Source organism: Chinchilla lanigera, unplaced genomic scaffold (assembly GCF_000276665.1).
Source record: "Chinchilla lanigera isolate Chin_1 unplaced genomic scaffold, ChiLan1.0 scaffold00012, whole genome shotgun sequence".
Taxonomy (NCBI): Eukaryota; Metazoa; Chordata; class Mammalia; order Rodentia; family Chinchillidae; genus Chinchilla; species Chinchilla lanigera.
The window spans coordinates 23,715,036-23,724,018 of record NW_004955413.1 but is presented as its reverse complement, the minus strand read 5'-3'; positions in this window follow the sequence as shown (position 1 = coordinate 23,724,018).

Here is an 8,983-nt window from a genome sequence, read left to right as displayed (position 1 = left end):
GCTTCACCGCCCAAATTTAGCTACCTTTTGTAGCATTTAGCTACAAACTCATCAGTGGACTAATGCACTGCTGAGTATCACATCCCCGTGATCCAGTCTTCCCTCCAAAGCCCCACCCATGAACGCATAAGGCTCTGGGAGACATTTACCTGTAAAGCATAACACCATCCAAACCTGTCACCTGGATACCGCATCTCCTGGCGTCTGCCCTTGTCCCGCTATGGTTTATTCCTCACATGACCACCAGAGGGAGCCTCAGGATTCAAACGCTGCGGTTTCTCCACTCCTACCCAGGATACCCGCAAAGCCTCCCTGGGCCTTGTCACGCTCCATCCTGCATTCCAGCCCTGCTGCCTTCTTGATGGCCCCTTGACGCCCAAGCCCCTTGTCACCTCAGGGCTTTTGTGTCCAGGGGTCGGGCGGGAAGGTGGTAGAGGGAAGCAAGAGGCAGTATGCAGTGTGACAGGGACCAGAGTGAGGACCTCCTGCCCTAACCACAAGCGTGGATCTCACAGGGGCAGCGGGCAGCCGGAACACTCAGACCCTCACAGCCCTTCTATCTGGGGCTAACCTAACCTTAGGCCCAGGGACAAAGGCTGAGTTCCCAAGGATGGCGAGGGAAAGCCGTGGCTTCAAGAAATATTTAGGAGCGAGAAGCCACAGGGCCCTGAGGGTGCCTGGATGCTGGGGCTGAGAGGGAGGAGTTCGGAGAACGCGGCCCCACCCTGCAGTAACTTTAAACACGCCTCGGGTTTAGCGTGAGACAAGGGAGCCCATTGCTGTGGGAAAGACATTCTGGGTGTGATCAAAAAATCTAGTCTTCAAAAATTTAAAAATGTATCACAGAAAAAAAACCACATTTACAAGCTGTGATCAAAAATACGGTGATGCCGCTGGCAGGTGGGCTCACACCAACAGGACGGCGTGCCCTTATCCGCCTTACTCACCAGATCGGCACTGTAGGACTTCCGGCTCTTCCCCAAGGTCAAAATGACCGTGAAAGGAAAGTGTTTTGAATCAGTTCAGGACACTGAGGCAGCCAGGGCAGCACAACTATGACACTTATGAAAGAGAACTTCCAGACATGCTGCAGAAAGTGACAGGAATGATGGGATATGTGTGCTCATGAAGTGAGGGGGGAGTATTTTTAAGGGAGGTTAATGCCAATGTGCCTTTTAAAATAATAAAGCTTTAAAACTGAAACACTCACTGTATGTTTTAAGCACCTCTCATAGATCATTAGGGAAGATGGCATTGGCTAATTGGGTAATATGAAATGTACCAAATAATTAAATATGAAAAGTTAAACCATAAAATCACAAGAAGATACTACAGAATTGTTTTGGTTTTCCTTTCCTTTCCTTTCCTTTCCTTTCCTTTCCTTTCCTTTCCTTTCCTTTCCTTTCCTTTCCTTTCCTTTCCTTTCCTTTCCTTTCCTTTCCCTTCTTTTCCTTTTTCTTTTCTTCCTTGTAGTGCTGGGGATCAAACCAGAGCTCACACATGTTAGACAAATGCTCTACCACTGTACTACCACCGTGGCTCTGCCTGTGTGTGTATTAGTTTTTATTTTGAGACAGGGTCTTGTTAAATTGCCCAGACTGGTCTTGAACTTGGAGTCCTCCTACCTTAGCCTCCTGTAGTAGATTGACAACTGGTAGTCAACTTATAACCCCCAGCTGAACTCATAAGCATGGTGCTGGGTGTGGGAGGCCCACCTGAGGACTGTTGCCAGCAGCATAAGAGGCAGAACTGGAGAAGAAGGAGGCTGTTGGGGGCAGAGAAAGGCTGTCAGGAGCTGGTAGAAGCCGTAAGGAGCTGTTGGTTGTTTTGGAGGAGCTCATCATGCTGGCTTTCCTGATGAACTTGGCTGTTTTCATCCTCTGAGGAGCTCAGGACCTCGTTGGCACTGAGAATAGCTTCAGTTCACTTTGGAGGAGCTCTGGTCCTCACTCTGAGCATCGCTTCCTGGTCTGGAGGGGAAGATGGTGCACTGTCAGTGTCCTGGAAAAGCTTGCTGCTTTGGCTTCCCTGATGGGGACTTGGCCATCTTGATCATCGGTGGAGCTCGGGACCTCACTGTTGCCGACGATGGCTGTGGTACCTTTCTGGGGAGCTCTGGGTTCTTCTGAGCATCGCTTCCTGGCTCCAGTGCAGTTCCCTCAGCCTGCTGGCACAGATCCTTCATCCTGCTGGCACAGACTTCCTAGATTGCACCGTTGACCTTTGGGCCTTCCCAGCACAGATCCGTGAAATAGGCCTGCATGGGATGTTGTCGTGGGCTCTGGACCTCCAGTTGGATTTGTAAGAGGCATTGTTATAAGCTCTAGGTATTCAGCTGGACTCATGCAGGACATTTCCGTGGGATCCAGGCCCTCAGATAGTTTCCTTGGTCTTAGTGTGTGACAAATTTCCTGCACTCTCTTGTATATCATTCTTTGGGTGAATATTATAAATAATCTTATAAAATATGTGTCCTGCATTATATTATTTCACCTTGCAAAAATATCCCCCAAACCAGGACACCTCCCAAGTAACTGAAATAACAGACAATTGCGACTGCACCTGGCCCAAAAAAAAGTTTCTAAAATTCAACTTCAGAATGGTCGAAGCCTTTGTAAGAATTTTTTAAAAAACATACTGTTGTAGTCAGGGTTCACAAGGGGAACAATACAGGATACATAATTTACAGAATTATTTTATAAGTCACCCGAAGAGTCATATACAAAAAGAGTGCAGGAAATCTGTCACACACTAAAGACCAAAGAATCCAGCTGAGGGCCTGGATCCCACAATACTGTCCTCCTTGAGTGCAGCGGAAGACCCAGAGCCCATTACAATGCCTTGTACGAGTCCAACTGAAGGCCAAGAGCCCATGACAATGTCTCATGCAGGCCTGTTTCACGGATCTGCGCTGGGAAGGCACAAAGGCCAGTGCTGGAAGCTAGAAAGTCTGTGCCAGCGGGGTGAAGGATCTGTGCTAGCAAGCTGAGGGATCTGCACTGGAGTTAGGAAGCAACGCTCAAAGTAAGAACCAGAGTGCCCTTGAAAAGTACTACAGCCATCCTCAGCAACAATGAGGTCCCGAGCTCCTCCGATGATGAGAACAGCTGAGTTCATCAGGAAAGCCAGCTCGACAAGCTCCTCCAGGAGAACCAACAGCTTCCTACAGCGTGTAAACTTCTCCCTCTCCGGTTCTGCCTCTTATGCTGCCGGCAACAATCCTCAGGTGGGCCGTTACAAGTTGACCATCAGTTGTGAATCCACCACACATACCATGCAGAAAACAAAAAAATCAAAAGCCACAAAGACTGATTGAGCTACATAAGTATCTGCACATCCACGGGGCTCCCGCCACCAACCCTTAAACGGGAGTGCTCTGTCCGCACTGCGAGGCAGAGGAAGCAAGCTTGTCACTTGGGGACAGAGAACTAATTTTCATAATATGGAAATCAGCGAAAAATCCCAACCTCACATAAAACGGGCAAAGGGAATGAAGACACAGTTCAAGAAAAAGGAAACACTACACACGGCTTTTCCTCCCGCGAAAAGACGCTCACTTGCAGGAAAGAAATGCAAAGGAAATACCATTTTTTGCCGTCTGAAGGGTCAAAAGAAGCGTTGCCTAAAACGCTATGTGGCTGACAGTGTGGAGAAAGGCGCTTTCTAATCCTTTGCCTGTATGAGGATGACCGGGTGCAGCTCCTGTGGAGGGTCCATAGTGTCACTCGACCACCTCTGGCTCGCAAGGCGCCTCCCGAGCCTTGCACCTGAGCAAAACAGCGCATGCGCACCTGGACAGCAGCAAAGAGCAGGGGTGGGGTTGGGGTGTGTCTTGGTTACTTTTCTCTCGTTGCTGAGACAAAATACCCAAAGCCCAAAATGAAGGAAGGAAAGGTTTATTTAGCTCACAGTTTGTGGAGGTTTCAGTCCATACTTGGCTGGCTCTGGTACCGGGAACCGAACTCACGACCTTGCACTTGCCAGGCAGGCGCTTTGCCGCTGAGCTAAATTCCCAGCCCCCTACTGCTTTCTTATTTTTTATTTTAAGACAGGGTCTTGCTAACTTCTCCAAGCTGGGCTCAAACTTGCAATTCTCCTACCTCAGTGTCCTGGAGTGCTGGGATGACATGCGTGCTCTCCCGTGTCCAGCCCAGGGTAGGGGCCTGGGATGGGTCCGCTGGAGATGTTGGGGTGAGGGGCATCCAGTGGAGGTGGCAGGCAGTGGGGAGAGATCTAGGGGGCTCCAACTGAGGTGACTGGGAGGGAGGTCAGAGTGAGGGCCCAGCCCGCCCTGAGCAGCTGGTGTAGGAGGTGGGGACGGAGGTGGATGCACCCCAAGGCGGGCAGCCAGAGAGGAGCAGCCCTCCCCCGCATCAGCCAGAGGTGGCTGGGGTGGGGTGCAGAAGTCCCTGTGTTGGGGTGCATGATGCTGGCTTTTTGGACAGGAAAAGCCCCTAATAAAGGGAGGGGCCCACATTTTGTAAGGGGTCTCCTGGGAGAAAGTCCTCTCCCTACTCTTGGCTTTGTCCCTTGGATGCCTCCTGGCGAGGTTCCCTCCCCTGCAGTGACTGGGACTGAGGAGAGGCCTCCCCGGGTGGGAGGGTGTGGGGCACAGGGCCCCCTGCTGGGAGGACCCACCAGGCTGGGACCTGAGACTCGCCACTGGGACTGTGCAGGACTGGTGACACCTCTAATGTCCTCTCTTTTGGTTGTGACTCTAGCAGAGCACGGGCTGATCTAATACAGAAGGGACCGTGACCCAAACATTTCCCAGCCCGGACTCCAGGGTGCCTGCCGGAGATGGTGGGTGGGACCCAGGCGCCCCAATATTGTGCTTTTTAGACACTTTTAAAGCCCATGTTTCTACCACAATTTAGTCAGTGCTGGCTCCATGCCAGATCTCAAAATACTGTCTAATAAAGGCTTAAAGTTGGGTGCCATTGTAATAAAAGGTTAAACATTTTAGGAAGATATAATGTTCCATGCATCTGATGAGATGGCATAGCGCTTTGTGAAGCAAAAATTAAAAAGTGACACGATGACTAGGTGCACGGATGCATTCACCTTCATAGAAGAACAGTCTGTCTATCTTTCTCAGTAGCTGGGAGATGTATCGAGACAAATGGAAGCCTATATGTGAAGACACAGAGGATGTGAACAGTGTAGTTAGCCTCTTTGAAAAAACTTTTTTTGGTACTGGGAATCGAACTCAGGACCTCACACTTGCCAGGCAGGTGCTGTGCTGCTGAGCTATATCCCTGGCTGTGTTAGCCTCTTGAAGTGTATGGAAGATGTGTGTGGAACACCGGATGTACACACACTCGTGAGAATGGAAGACTCCGCCTACGTCATAAAGCAAATCCCCACACAGTGACATGAGCTGGGGCACACAGTCCGGCGTGTTTGTTCACCATCAAAGTTAGTAAGAGAATAGCACCACTAAGGGGACCACGCCTGTCCCTGACCTATGGAGATCAATAACACAATTTCTAATAACTTGTTGATCAAAAAGAAAATCATAATGAAAGTTTAAAAATATGTGAGATCAAATGTAATAAAACCTATATCAAAGCATTATCAAAACAGTGGATATATATATATTCACCACAATTAAACAAAATCAATAGTAGGTCGAAGCTAAAGTAATGTAGCCTAAAAGCTCCTGTCAAACAGGGTGTGATGATGTACACCTGTGATCCTGGCACGGGAGCCTGAGGCAGGAAGATCATAAGTTTGAGACCAGCCTGGGCAATTTAGCAAGACACTTGTTTCAAAATAAAATTTTATAAAAGAGCTGGGGGTATAGCTCAGTGAGAGTGTGTCTGTCTAGTTTGTGCAAGTCCCTGGATTTAATCCCCAGTACAGGAAAGAAAAAAAAGAACAAGGTTGAAAGGTCATGAACTAGGCATTGAACACCAAGAAGTAAAAGTAAATACAGCAGAATAAACACAACGGGGTGTGTGTGTTGGGATGGGGAAGGGGAGGTAATAAAGATAAGAACAGAAATGAAGTGGACAATAAATGCGGAGTGGGAAGGATTAACAAACCCAGAAGTTAGCTTCTCAGAAAGGGGAATTAAAGGAGCACAGTTTTGGGAGCAGCTGACTGAGAACAAGACTGCAGACGCAAAGAATCCACACAGAAGTCAGAGAGAGAGAGAGAGAGAGAGAGATGGGAAAGAGAAAATGCTGCCATCACTAGCTTTATAGCAGGGAATTTGAAAACCCAAGCAAATTTCTAGAAAAATATATAAAAGATCACTCAAGAGCTAATAGAAATTCCAAATCATCCCATGTAAATGAAAGAAGCTGAATTAGCAATTTAAAATCTACCACCCTTTCCTCTATATTTCTCAAACCAGGTCCAGATGGCTTTGCACATTTTTGTAAAATATTTAAGAAAGTGGGGCTGGGGATGTGGCTCAGTGTTAGGCTCACTGGCCTAGCACCCCGAGGCCTGGGATCCAATCACCAGTACCCTAAAAAAATTCAGTGAAGAGCTAGTATTATTCAAAGCTCTGTTAAAATATAAAATGATATTGCCAACTCATTGTATAAACCTGGTACCAAAATTAAAAAAAGACACAGACTGTATAAGAAAGGAAATTTAACCCAAGCAGGGTGAGTGTGGTGTACACCTGTAATCCCAGTGTTCTGTGAAGCTGAGGCAGGAGGACTGCAAGTTTGAGGCCAGCCTGGGCTACCTAAGGATTTAGTAAGATGTTGTCTCAAAATAAAAAATAAAGAAGGGGTTCATCCTCAGTATCATGAAAAAAAGGAGAGAGGGAGAGAGAGAGGGAGAGAGAGAGGGAGGGGAGGAAAGAAGGGAAAGAAGGAAGGTGGAAAAAGGGAAATTATTGGCCAGTCTCACCTATGAACATGAGAATCAGCCCCTCTGCTTCCAAATATTGGCAAGTTGAAGCCAGCAATATACAGAAGCCAGTTTCTCATGACTGCCTTAGCTGGGATATGGTTTAAAGTGCTGGAACCCAAAACCCCAAAGGTGACAGCTTAAAGACAGATGTGCCTGTTTCCGCCACAGGGGCGGAGGGGAGTGGCCCGGCTCTCCCATTCCCCAGCACGGCTTCTGGCTTTTTTCTTTCTAGTTAGTGGGTGTCTTTGTCCCTTCTGCTGTTGTTGCAGAACGCCTGAGCCTGGTAATTTATAAAGAACAGATACTTCTTCCCGCGCTGGTGGCGGAGCACTGGCTGCGTGAGAAGGTAGGGGAGAAGAGCGCATGGTGGGGAGGGACCGCATGCTGGGTCTCTTCCTCTCCTGATACCAGCCTGGGGGTCCCTGACATCCTGCCCTCTTCTAACAGCCACCTCCCCAGGCCCCACCTAACCCAGCAATTTGGAAACCAACGTTTCCAATACAAACTTGGGGGACTTATCTGAACCACAGCCGTCAGGAGAGGGACAAGACCCCCCAGGAGGTGGCTCAGAGGTGGCTCCGTGGCTTCTGTGTGTGCCCCTCTCTACCCCACACTTAATCACAGGCCACAGCTTGCCTGAGGGACACTGAGGACGTGGCCTTCAGTTGTGTGCGTGGGTGGCAGCCAGCTAGGGTCTCTGCTCTTCAGAGGAAGCGGAGGGTACCCGGCTAGGCACAACAGCACCGTCTTCTGGATGGGCCATGTTAGGGTTATCCAGCTATACGAGGGAATGGGACATCCGAAAATGTACTAGTGGGATTCACAATGCCATAGGTACAGAAAAAAATTATTCAATGAAGTTAAAACACTCATGATCGCAAAAAAGACCCTTCTTCTCACTAGGAAGAAGGGCAGCTCTCTGCCACCTGTCTGCAAAGAAAACTCTTCAGCTGTCAGACGAGGAGATTCTTCTGAGCACTCTCTATAAAACCAGAAATAGATGCAAATACCTGCCATGGCCGATTCTATTCAGCCTTGCAATAAAGAACTTAGACAAGCTGAGGAATTCAGGTTATAAAAATTGGGAAGGAAGGAATAAAACTATCATTTCCATAAATGACAAGATGCCTACAAGAGCGTCTTAGATCTGTCGGTATCAGAATCTGTAGGTAAACTTTAATGAGCCTTTCCAACCAGACTTCCCTGTATGTAAATCCAATATGCAAAATTTGACATTTTCCCCATATATAGGGAACAAATAGAAAATTCAACTTAAAAGCATTAGTTGCAATGGCGCTGAAGGTAATAAGATATCAGGGAATAAAACCTTTTGAAAAATGTGTGTGACCTTTCTGGGAGAAAATTATAAAACTTTATTGAAAGATATAAAGAAGAAATACATCACGTTAATGGCTAGGCAGACTGAATGTTATAAAGATGCCAGTCTTCTCCAAATTCTGTGAGAAATGGAATATCATTCTGATCAGAATCCTGACACATTTCCTTGGGAACTTGGTAAGCTTATTCTAAAACTGATATGGAAGAGTAAAAGATTGGTGATAACAGAGAAAAATTTGAAAATATTCAACAGAGGTGAATTTGCCCTGATGGAGATAAAGAACCTATGTGGAAGTGGGGTAAACTGAGGCAGAGTGGGATGTGATCGCTCCTGGGTGGGTGAGTGGTCCAGGGGCTGGAGGGGCTGGGAAGCTGCCCACAGCTTCCACACTCTCACCTGTGACACACCCTGGCTGCAGTTCCCTGGCCACAAGCAGGAGTCTACTTAATCCACATCTCACCAATAAAACCAGTCCCTATTCCATCTAGTACCCAGCTGAAGTACGAAAAGACCTCTATCTGTAAAGCAAAACTTAGAGACTTTTAGAAGATCAAGCCAGGTGCGGTGGCATAGGCCTATAATCTCAGCACTCTAGGAGGCTGGGGCAGGAAGATCTCAAGTGCAAGCCCAGCTTGGGCAACTTAGTGAGATCTTGTCTCAAAATAAAACATTTAAAAAGGGCTGGGAGGGCTGGGGATTTAGCTCAGCGGCAAAAGCGCCTGCCTGGCAAGCGCAAGGTCGTGAGCTCGGTTCCCGGTACCGGAGAAAAAC